Below are 12595 nucleotides of genomic sequence, written 5' to 3'. Positions count from 1 at the left end.
TTATGTAGTGCATGTCTCTCACCATATGACAGGTTAAAGTTAGGCTTAACAATACTGGGTTTCTCACAAATTTTTTTGACCTCACCAGTAACTACTTTCTCAAACGCTGACAAGGCATTGTTTTGTACTGGTGGAATGAACGTACTTTTTTTCTTAATTACTGATTACATTATTTTCAAACCATATTTTGAGTTTAAGTTTTCTTAACAGTTTATGAAAGTCAATTTCCCAGTTTAAAAGGTCCATGTTGTATGCTGGGACAAATCCTAACCCCCTGTTTAAAACCGATCTTTCCTCTGGGGATAAAACATGGGAGGAAATGTTAATGACTAAATCAGTTACCTCTTCAGCTTGTTCCATTTAGGGTATGCTTCTCTTGGTGTAGCAAGCCTTGGATTTTTCCTTTAAGTATGTTGTTCTAAAAAAGAAGGTGCCTGCTGTAATCCCGGGTAGTTCTGCCGACGGGGCTGTTCCAACTGTGCTGAAGCTGCACCCATGTCCCTGTTTCTGTCGAAGCTGGAAGAAAATCCTCCCGTTGAATCAGAAGAGGAGTCGCGTGTGCTCTTTCTATGGTATCCATAGCGGTTCCAGCGCTGTTGGCGGTGGGTAGCGTTGTGTCTCTCTCCCATGCCGCGTTGTGTATTTCTTTCTTCCTGCCATGTGTAAACTTTGTTGTGTAGATAATCCAGCGCGTCTCTCTCATACTTGCGCGCCTTGTGTGCTGACACGGTCTCTTTGTATTTTCTAAGCAGTTCTCCCTGCTCTCCAAAGATGACGTCAGCTTGTGCAGATCCTTTGACTGTTATCACATGCTCTTTCAAAGCAGCAACTTACAAGTTTACTGTGGATAATTTCTCCTGTAATCTTTATATGGAAATTATCAACACACTCTGGGACTTCATTTATACATTATAGCTTTTTTTTGGATTGGGTCAGGCTGTATAATTACCTGACAGCAATTACCTGTATCCGATCATCACTAATGAGGGGTGGACTTTAAGTCATATAAGGTTGTATGTTGTTCCTTTTGTATTACACTTGATAAAGAGCTATGCTCGAAACATGTAGTGTTCAATAAAAGCACTTATTTTGCAGCAACCCACTGTGTTTGACTTCATCACTACTTTTCCTATTAAATTATATAACATTATGGTCACTATTACCCAGGCGTTCAATGACTTGCACATTTGCTATAAGTTCTGGGTCATTTGAGATCACTAGATCCAAAATAGCATTTTTTCTGGTAGGCTCCTCAACAACCTGTGCCATAAAATTGTCATGCAACAAGTTTATAAACTTATTCCCATTAACTGATATGGCAGTACTGTTGCTCCAGTCAATATCTGGGTAATTAAAATCCCCCATTATCATTACTTTACCCAAACTAGCAGCCTTTTCTATTTGCATCAGGAGCTTAGCCTCCTCCTCATCACTTACATTAGGGGGTCTATAGCATGCACCTACAATTAATTTGCTGGACTCTTTACAATTGGTGAAGAACTCCACCCATAAGACTTCTGCCCCCTCATTTTCTAAAATCACCTCCTCCTTTATATAAGCTTTTAAATCCTGCCTAACAAACAGACATACCCCTCCTCCTTTTCTATTGCCTCTGTCCCTCTGAAACAAAGTATAGCAACTGATATTAACTGCCCAGTCATGCAACTCATTCAGCCATGTTTCAGCCACACCAATCACATCATATTTTCCCTCCAGCACCAGCACCTCCAGCTCTTCCATTTTACCAGTCAGACTCCTTGCATTTGCAAATATACATTTAATACTGGTACCATATTGAACATATGACATGTGGTCCTCCCTATCCTTAACAGTACCCCCAGCCAAATCTCCTCCCCCATTTTCCCTTTCTTTGCCCACTATCTCATCTAACCTGTTTTCCACTGAATCTTTTACTGAAATCTCCCCCCCATGCCTAGTTTAAAATCTCCTCCAACCCTCAGCCATCTTCTCTCCCAAAACAGCTGCACCATCATCATTGAGGTGCAGCCCATCCCTGAATCAGTCTCAGTGGGACTTGGCTTTTACTATTGAGTGTTGTTCTTAGATCTACCAGGGAGCGGTTATCTTGTGTTAGGGAATTTTATTGAAATTAAAAACCATTACAGAAAATTATATAAACATTTCAGAAACAGAAGACATCACATTATTAAACCAACATTCATATAATGAAAGTAAGTTCCCTTATCATTAAATCCTGTTTTGTTTCTGCCTGGCACCGTCACTTTCCTCACCCCTCCTTTTCACTTGGAATTTTGGGGTACTCTCCTCACCATCCAGGTCAATCTCAATATCCTCCTCTAGGGATTCACATTCTCCCTCTTGACTCAAAACATCCTCCCCACTCTCTTTTCCCTCTTCCCTCTTTCTATTCCTTTTTCCAAAGGCCCTAGCCTTCCTCTTCTCTCTCTCTCTTTCCTTCCTCCCTCAGCCAGCTCTTCCCAGCTCTTAAATTCTGGCAGAACAAACCTATTGCCTGTTGCTACCACTATTTTTGAGGAGGTGTCTTTCTTTTTAATGGAGGCTTTCTTTCCCACCACACTCCACTTCTCCTCTCTTCTTGTCTGACTGGCCCTCACCCTTCTCTTAGGGTAACTTCCCTGCTGCCCTACCCACCACCTTACTGCACAGTGCACTGGACTCCAGCTGCACAACCTCCCTCTATGATCACACCACTTCAGATGTTTGGGCACCCTCCTCCACAATCTCCATTCCCTGGCCAAATCCCTCCTGTAAATTAGGGCAATCTCTAACAATGTTGTGCCAGGCATCAGGGCAAGAACGGTGGGCATGGACTAACTTCAAGCACATGTTGCAGCGGATTTCCTGTCATTCTTTACTGGGGTTCCCAGTTTCACCACAGAGGGCGCACTTCACCACTGGGCATTTAGCTGCAAAGTGCCTGTTTGAGCCACACCTGAAACACACTCTGGGTGGGCCAGGATGGTAGCAAACATCCCTGTCTTTACCAGGGGTGATCCTGGCCCCTCGACTGCCTGAGGCAGCAGCAGTTTCTGCTTCCCCCTACCCCATTTTTTGCGCCTGATTGGGTCCAGGGGAGTTCACGAGGGCGACAGAGAGGGCCAGTACGCTAGCGCAGAGAGCCTTACAGCGCTCTCTGTGCTAGAAGGTGCTTGGGAACATGGAAATTCCTGTGCAGTTTGACCTGTACCTTCCACCCTCCTATCTAGAAACCCTCCTCATTATACAGTGGGGTAAGGGGGGACAGGACAGTGCATTGCCTCTTTAGCCAGACCATCACATCTTTAGGGGGGACAGACACTGTCTTAAACATAATGGTCACAGTCTTGGTCTCAGGGAGACTGGAATCACGCTAAACCCCTCCCACTCTGGGGCTTCTCTCTTACCCTCATATTTGCGTCAGAACTCACCCAGACCCTGAGACAGTTTGAAGCTCATATCAAACTCAGTGTCTGTGACACTTAACAGCCCAAACACATCTGCAGGGGTGAAGCCCAATGACTCTTTGATGAGATTTCTGGCTACAAACCTGCGCTCTGGGAACTTATCCCTCTCCTTCACCCACTTAATTTTCACCTCATTCTTCCTCCTACTGGTCTGACTCTCATCCACCTCAGAGACATTCTGCCTAAACAGTCTCTTACGATCCTAAACACCAATCCTCCCTTGTGCCCCTTCACTCTCACTATTTACAGGAGGATTCCTGCACCCTCTGTGACACTGCTTTCACCAGCTACATTCTCTCTTACTACAGCATCACATACAGTTTTATTTGTCAGGGGTGCAGCCATGTTAGTACTCCCTGTAGCCTTGTCACACTGCAAACTGACACCAGGCACACTCAATGCACTGGGCACGCTCACACCAGCAACACTTATAGCATTTATATTGCCATTAGTATGGCCACTAGTGCTGGGCACTGAAACAGTCTCTGGGGCCTGGGAATCTGCACAGAAAGGCTTCACATTGCCTCTCCCAGGGATCACAGTCTCTTTAGAAAAGAGGAAAAGGAAAAGTCTTTGAGCAACCTTTTCAGTTCATTTTCCTCCATTTCATGGAATCTCTTTTGATTATCACAAACTTCTTTCCAGGGCTGCATAACTGCCAGAACCCTGGTAATGTTATTCTCAATATCCTCCAAGTCATTAGACATGAAAAAATTTTCTTTACAGATTTAGATCTTTCAGTCCCTTTAAGAGCACTCAGTCCAGCTACCATGTTACTAACACTCCCCTCCAAAAGGTTCATTTTCTCTTCCAATACTTTAATGTGCCCTGATTATTTGGCTCTGATTTGGCCCAGCTGAGCCCACAGTCTCTGGCTTCCCAGCACCATTTCCAGCAGCCTCCTCTCCCCCATGATCACACAGGTGCATTGCTCCTACCTGGGCCATTGCAGCAGCAGCAGGTGGATTGGGTTTCTCTCTCAGCACCTCCTCAGCCACCTCCATAGCCACACAGCATGCGGTCTCAGCACTCTTCATGTCTTCCTCACAGCCTGCAGCATTTCCTTCCTGGCTCCTAGCATGCCTTACAGCAGCTTCCTGGCTTGCCTCTGCAACTCTCAGCAGCAGAACTGCCACTTCCCACAACAGAACTGCAACTCTCTGCAGCAACTTGGGCTTGTACATCCAGGGTATTCACTTGCTTGGGAGACTCCATAACAGATGGAAGACTGCATGTAAAGGTACTTTCTCCTTCCTTGCTGTCACTTGTAGCCATGGCCACCACCTCCTTGCACACCTGAACATTTTCAACTGCTGCTGCCAAACCGGGAGCAGCAGTCCTCCTGTTAGACCCCAAGCAAGTCCTCACTCCTTGGCCAGCAATTTGCCGTCGTCTTCTTCCTCATTTTTTTGGAGGCATTTGTGGGGGAAAAGCAGTTTGCTCCCCCCAGACCCAAAATGGGCCTGGGAAAAAAAATCACAGCCTGGAGCTCTCACCAATGCAGGTGTTAGGGAGCTTATCAGAGCACAAGTGAAATGACTGGGGGCAGCTTGGAAACTGACAATATGTCTAAAATTTCAAAATTGAATTTAAAAAAATCTATTCTGCTCTTTGAAAAATGGATTTCATTGCAGAATTCTGCTGGAGCAGCACAATTAACTGATGCGTTTTGAAAAAAACATGTTTTCCCATCACAGTATCCCTTTAAGTAATTGGGCACATGGCCGGAGTGATACAAGCAGCACATGTGCTTCCTTTACCATGTAAAGGCATGGACTGTTTGTCATGGAAAATCAAGAACTACTTGTGATGCCACATGATGCATATACAATAACTGTGTTGCCTATATCATATATATATATATATATATATATATATATATATATATATATATATATATATATATATATACATATATATTTTGGGATCATATCACTGAACCATTCTTTAAAATGTATTAATTGAGACATTCTCATACCTGCTGCTTGATGCCACAGTTAGAATTATCCTGGGTATAGCGCCACCTTATTACACACCACTTTACCTCGTTGATACCTCTTCATTGTTCCCTATCCCAATGGAGCTTACAATCAAGTTCCTTACGATAAGCACACTTACAGTCTGTTCGTCAAGCAAGAACTTAGCCATTAATGTGAGAAGAAAATGAAGGATCAGCTGGAGGAGACTCACGTGGTCACAGAAGAAATAATGCAAGGCATTAATGCTAACTACTAGTTCATTTTGCTGCCATTTTGTATGTTTCTATTTTCTGCCTCTATACATGAAAGTATAAATATAACCTAATGACAGTGGTGTAAGTTTTACTTCAGTGTCTGTAACCTTATAAATGTTCTAACAAAGCTAAAGAAGTAACAAACTTTTTCCATTTTCAATTGGGTTAACTTTTTTTTCAATTTATTTCATATTTTATAAGTTTTTCTTGTAGGAGTGGAGGGTCCATGTTGATCAGATGTACCAGCACAGAGATGGCATTGACACATCCTTAAAGGAAACTAAGGTAGAGTTTTGCTTAGAGTAATAATTTAATTGCATTGCACTTGCGAGTAAGGCTTATATACTGAATTGCGCTATAACACCCTATATCCCTGTATCCTGAGAGAAAATTATTTTACGTTGTAAGATCATAAAGTTTCCAAACCATTAAGCCAGTTTTTTAAAAGAAAAATCTGTGTTTGATGTATTAGAGTCAATCTAGCTGTGGTTGGCTTCTCACAGCTGGCCATGCCCAAGGGGCTCAGTTTTCTGCCTTTAGAGAGCCAAACTGTGTGATGGAACCTTGCTCTTCACAAAATTGTACTTGCATTACCTGCTCACCAATGTTAGTACTTATTAATACAGTCATTACTTTTGTACAACTACTTTTTGTGAGCCATAATATTGAACATATATGTGTGTGTGTGTGCAAATCTGGACAGTTGTTTACAGTGAACTGGAATACAGAATTCATTGAATGAACCTATAGCAGCACATTTTGAGGGGAGGAGGGATAACCATGCTTTTTTATTGGCAGTTTATGTATAAAAAAGCACAAATTTAAATGCAAAAATGCACAAAAAAATGCAAATGGATAGATGGTTAATGATTAAAATGTTTTGGTTTTCTTTCAAACTGCAGGGATACCTTGATAAACTCCACAACGAAATTGCCAAGGCACTGGAAAAAGTTATTAGCCGTGAAAAATACATCAACAATCAACTGGAGCAGCTGGTGCAAGAGTACTGATCTACCCAGGCTCAGCTGAGTGAGGTACAATAACGGGATTTTTTGATATTCACCGTTATATCCCTTTCTCTGTAGTCAATTGGGGGACACAGGGAACAGCTGGGGTTAAGCTCCACCCTCCGGAGGCAGGACACTTGAATGAATAATTAAAGGGGGTGTAACCTAGGGACTGGCTTCAGCAATTCAGTTTGTACCAAAGAGACTGCTAAAAAATAGGAATAAAACTTAACTAGCAGAACTGGTAACTCAGGGAGTATTCTCTCATGGACCAATGTGATCAACATCTTGCCGCGGGGCGGGAAGACCAGTGTCCCCCTATCGACTACAGAGAAAGGCATTAAACGGTGAGTATCAAGAAATCCGTTTTCTCTGTCATCACAGGGAACAACTGGGGACTTAACAAAGCAGCCCCGAGAACAGCAGGGTGGGAGCGAAGAGATTGTGGCACATTACTGTACCACAGATTGTAACACCTTGCAGCCAAAGGCGGCCTCTGATGAGGAAAAGGTGTCTATGCTGTAGAACTTGGTAAATGTGTGAACAGACAACCAATTGGCCGCTTGGCGAATGGTCTCCTTAAGCCATCTTGTAATGGACATCTTGGATGCCGCCATGCCTCTTCTAGGCCTGTTAGGAATGACAAACAGTCTTTGAGAATGTCGAAGGGACTTGGATTTTTCCAAATACCAAATAAGAGTTCTGACCACATCTAGACTGTGAAGGCGCTTTTCCTTAGTGTTTTTGGGTTCTGGGCACAAGGATGGTACCACAATCTCCTGATTTATGTGAAATGAGGACACTACCTTGGGTAGAAATGATGGTACTGTGCATATAACTGCTTTATGTTTGTGGAATACTAGATAAGCTGGATCACATGATAGCGCACTTAGTTCCGAGACTCTTCTGGTGGAAGCAATCCCCACTAAAAACACTACTTTACAGATGAGCCACTTATCAGTAATGGTCCCTAGTGGTTCAAAAGGGGGATCCAGTAAGGCTTTCAAGACTGGTTGAAATCCCATCCTGGGATCGGAGGGCAAAAAGGTGGTGCTACATGAGCCACTCCTTGTAGGAATGTGTGAACAGAGTCTTCCAGAGCTAGGTGTGAGTGAAATAGAGCCAATAGTGCTGATACCTGTACCTTTAGGGAACTCCGTTTTAGGCCCAACTGGAAACCTCATTGTAGAAAGGATAGGATTCTTTGAATGTTGAACTCGAGGAAGGGTAACTGTGCCTCTTCGCATCAGTTCCAGGAGCTACGCCATACCCTGTGGTAGGCCTTGGAAGATGTGGGTTTGCGCGACTTTAACATGTCAATCACCTCTTCAGTTATGCCTTGTCTTCACCAAATGTTGGCTTCAATAGCCATCCCGTCAAAACGAATAGGCCCAGATTGTGATGGGCTATGGGTCCCTGGCATATGAGATCCATTCTGGATGGTAAGCGAACTGGTTGTGCTGCTGACATTTCTTGGAAATCGGAGAACCACGTTCTCCTGGGCCAAAAAGGAGTTATTACAATCACCGTGCAGATTGTTTGATCTTCTTGAGGACCCGAGGCAATATGGTTAGTGGCGGAAAGATGTAGGCTAGATCGAAGTGCCAATTCTGAATCATGGCATCCACCCCTACTGCTAACGGCTCTCGTGAGTGTGCAAAGAATCTCTTCATCTTGCGGTTGTTTTTGGAGGCCATTGTGTTATTCACTCCTGGGATATGAATGGCAGAGCCTTACAAGGTTGAGTTCCACCCATCTCAGAATCTTTTGGGCTTCCGATAGAGTTGCTTTGCTGCGGGATCCTCCCTGTCTGTTGTCATTAATTGTTCTGGTTCCATTCCCTGATTCACAGATCGCAGGGTCTCCATCTTGAAACATACCGAGCGTATATGTTTGTTGAGGAATGATCCGTCCCTCTTGGGCACCAGGAACAGATTGAAGTAGAACCCAGAGAATTTCTCCAGCGAGGGCACTGGTACAATCACTCCGTTTTGTTTCATCTTGGATATCCATTCCAAAAAGGCTTTAGCTTTGGATGGGTTGACCGGAATTCTGGACATGATGAATTTTCTGGGGGGCTGAGAAGAGAAGTCTAAATGATAGCCCTCTGAAATTTTGTTGACCCGATTGTCTGACGAATGTCGATTCCACACCTCCCGGAGTTTAAGCAACCTGCCCCCTATTGGTTGCTGTGACTCCAGAGGGGGTGCCCCGTCAACCCAATGTGGACTTGTCAGCTGGGGGTTTGGTGTGTAACTTGTTAGTTTTCCATGTAGGACGTCCCTTGTTACTGGTTGAAGTTCCAATCTAGGAGCTCCGTATTGAATGTCTCTGATTAAAGAATCGGCCCATGTTTGTATGGCCCTGGCCACCCAGGTAGAAGCCAGCACCGGCTGTAGAGTGGATCCTGCGGATGAGTAAAATGCTCTCAAGAACCCCTATAGGCGTCTGTCAGATGGGTATTTAAATGCTGCCGAGTCTGTGACTAGTAGGGCTGTGGCCTTGGACAGTCTAGATACCGGAGCATCAGCCATTGGTGGCATGGACCACTTGTCCACCAATTCTTTGGGAAAGGGATAAGACTTGGAAAACTTACAGGTAGCCTGGAATTTTCGTTCTCCCTCCGACTGGGATGAGTCCACTCCAGCTGATGAACCCTCTGAGGGAGTATGAGTGCTAGTTTCTCCTTTTGAACTGTATATTCTCTTGCATTTCCCACTGGGTTTCTGACCCAGCTTGGCTAGGGCGTTACCCAAATTATCTGCGATGGAAGGTAAGCTCTGTAGGGAAGCCAGTGATTGAGAAAGCTGGATAGCCCAAAGGGGGGCTGGGGGTCTGTGGAAGTGACAGCTACCCCTCCATCTGGAGAAGAGCCATCTAAGCTGGGGATCCCAGCCTGGGGGTCCATGGGGTTGGAAGAAGCCCCTGGAATTGGTGCAACTCCCTGCCCCCCTAAACAAGGTCTGCAGAGAGGCTCACCCTGACCCCCTGGATATACTGCACCTTTTAAAAATGAGTAAAGCTGCAGCCTGGTGGGGTACATACTAAAGATGTTGCACAGCATTTAACTATTGTAACAGTAGGCTTGCCTTAGGTAAACTTCTGTGCATTATGAGTTGAAGACATGAGTAACTTCATGTTAGTTAGTCTCTTGGAACTGTATCCTTTCTATTTTTAGGGCTCAGATTGCAAAAAGCTAGGGATAAGACGAAGACCAAGGATAAAGATGGGCACGTGATTTGAATTATATGTAATTGATTCTCTACAGATGAACTTATTGCTTTTTACATTCAAAATAATATTTCAGTTTTCCTTTTTAGGCAAAAGAAAGATACCAGCAAGCAAGTGGAGGGGTAACTGAGAGAACCAGAATTCTGGCTGAGGTAAAGTATTTTCTTTAGTGGTAACAGATGCAATACCAGCATGACTGCGCTCATACCTCATACAGTTCTTTTGCATTTTATTGTCAGATTACAGAGGAATTAGAAAAAGTAAAGCAGGAAATGGAAGAAAAGTGAAGTAGCATGACTGATGGGGGTAGGTTTTTGGTTTGTGTTCCATTGGACTTTCCTGCAATTCCAAATATATAGGTGGGGAATAGTCACTCTTTATTGCCTGTGAATGGATCCGTAGGAACAAGTCCGCAATTCTGTTTGGCTAGTTGATATTTTGTTTAAAAAAACAGCAAGGTTTCTTATTGCACAATGCTTTTGGTTATAATATAGGCTCTCATTTTTAGATTTGTCTTTATTTAACAGCCCTCTACACATAGGCCTAAAAGTTACTCTGCAGCTAAAAACAAAATGCAGAAAATATTGGGACAATTTATCATTGTGATACCCACCTGAACCACTGTTACCAAAGCTACAGAGTGATTAATTAAAGGAAACCCCACGTTACATGGAAATAATCTAGTTTGTAACTTGAGAATATATTTATGTAAAGACGTAGTTCTTATTTTCACGTGCTGTAGAATGGTCTATAGCAGGTTTTTCATTGGCCTTTATATATTTTTTTTTTATAGTTTTACTACTAGCTAAAATGCAATCTAGTTGTTAGGGATCACTGAACCTGGGAAGTGACTGAAGATAATGACTGGGCACTCGTAGAACAGTAGCCAAGAATGATATTGTTTTACAGAAGAGAAGAATAAACAAGTGATTTTACTCTCCGTGGGTTGTCACAAATTGCCAATCCTCAGTTTAAACCCATTTCCTTGTGCTTTAATGACTAACGTGCAAGAGTAAGGTGTTGGGGAGCACCAACATCAATCACAGTATATGGTGTGCAGGGTCAGATATATGCAATGAATAAAGAAAAAGAAAGAACTGGCCCACATAATTGCACCTACCAATATATACAAATATATTCTCAAGTTACAAATTGGATTTTAAATGCTGTGAACATGTTCCATAAGTCTCTTCTTAAACGGGCTGTTAGTTTTGCCAATGTAAATTTTATGGCAAGGGCAAGTTAGCATGTAAATAATGTTGTTTGTATTGCATGTAAAACTGTGTATGATTCGATGTTTTTTGCCAAACCTATCAACAACATAGCTACGATTGTGCATCATTTTACATGCTTTACACTTGCCGCATGCCAAGATGCCACTTAATGATGTTAGTTGCTGTTTAGTAAGATGGCTTTTAACGAACCTATCTCTTAAATTAGGTGCTCATTGGCAACAAGTCAACGGCCGAGGGCCCACCATTGTTGATAGAACTAGGTCAGTGCCTGAGGCACATTGTATTCCAACGGATACTACTAAGAGTACTCGCCAGTATGGCTTGATAGACATTTGTTAATTTGCTGTGCTGGTGACTTACACCCTCTTTCTGTGCATATTATTCTAAGCTTTTGCTATATATCTCCTTCACGTGGCCAATTTTTCTCATCATGGTAGGGATCTCTAAATGGGTGAAGGGGTTGGTGTTGCAAAGGGTATTTTTTTGATTGTTTATCATACTGTGGCCGCAGGAGAGAGACCCATAATCCATTTAGACTAATAATTATAACCCGTTAAGATTGGTGCTTAGCACCACTCATTTTAACCCTTTCCTTACCTGGTCAATCAGCCTCTTGCTTCTAACTGTGCTTTTAACGTTATTATCTGCACATCCATTTTAAATGCTTATTAAAGGTTAAGTTTTAATCCCAATACTTCTAATTTAATTCGGAATTTCTATATTGGTAGGTGCAATTATATGGGCCAGTTCTTTCTTTTTCTTTATTCATTGCTTTAATGACTAACTGCAAAGGTAAATCATGAAAAACTAATTTATTTTCTAAATTTTTCTTACAGCATCACTGCTACAGACCAAGCAGGCACTAACAAAGCTGAAACATGAAATTGTTCAGATGGATATAAGAACCGGTGTAGTGGAGCACATGTTACTTCAATCAACCCTCACGGAAAAATCCAATATGACACGAGAAATGCACGCCCTGAATATTCCTGAATCCTCAATTGGGGCCTACTGATATTTATAACCTTCATGTAAAGTATATTTTATAAATGTGTTGTAAAAAAAAGATATAATAATGATATATTTTTGTTAACTATATAAAATGATTTTAATATTCTTTGAAGTTTTCTTTTTTCTGTTTTGGCCAGCCATTGCTAGTTTAATGAAACTGTGGCTTTCTGTCTGTTTGTATGTGTAGTAGTTAATGACTGCAATGGTTTCTACATAAATAAACCACATGCAGATCCAATACCTGTCCAGCAGGGGGCAAAGCAATGAAGCAGTTGTATCTACCTTCGTTTTCTCACTTTGAACAGTTGCATCTATTATTTTTATTTATTTCCTGGTGTTTATACAGCACAGACATATTCTGCATCATGTTACAGATTATACATCATTCACCTGCCCCAGTGGAGCTTACAGTCTCTGTACAGTTACAGGTCT

The 12595-nt window shown here is 42.5% G+C and overlaps 1 pseudogene; it reads left to right on the top strand.

Moving 5' to 3' along the window:
* The first annotated feature begins 495 nt into the window (after window positions 1-495).
* On the top strand, window positions 496-12184 carry LOC108707521 (annotated as a pseudogene).
* The last annotated feature ends 411 nt before the right edge of the window (window positions 12185-12595 follow it).

The sequence above is a fragment of the Xenopus laevis genome, chromosome 2L, assembly GCF_017654675.1.
Source record: "Xenopus laevis strain J_2021 chromosome 2L, Xenopus_laevis_v10.1, whole genome shotgun sequence".
Lineage (NCBI taxonomy): Eukaryota > Metazoa > Chordata > Amphibia > Anura > Pipidae > Xenopus > Xenopus laevis.
The sequence above is the reverse complement of the archived record's forward strand: the minus strand, read 5'-3'. Positions and strand labels throughout refer to the sequence as shown.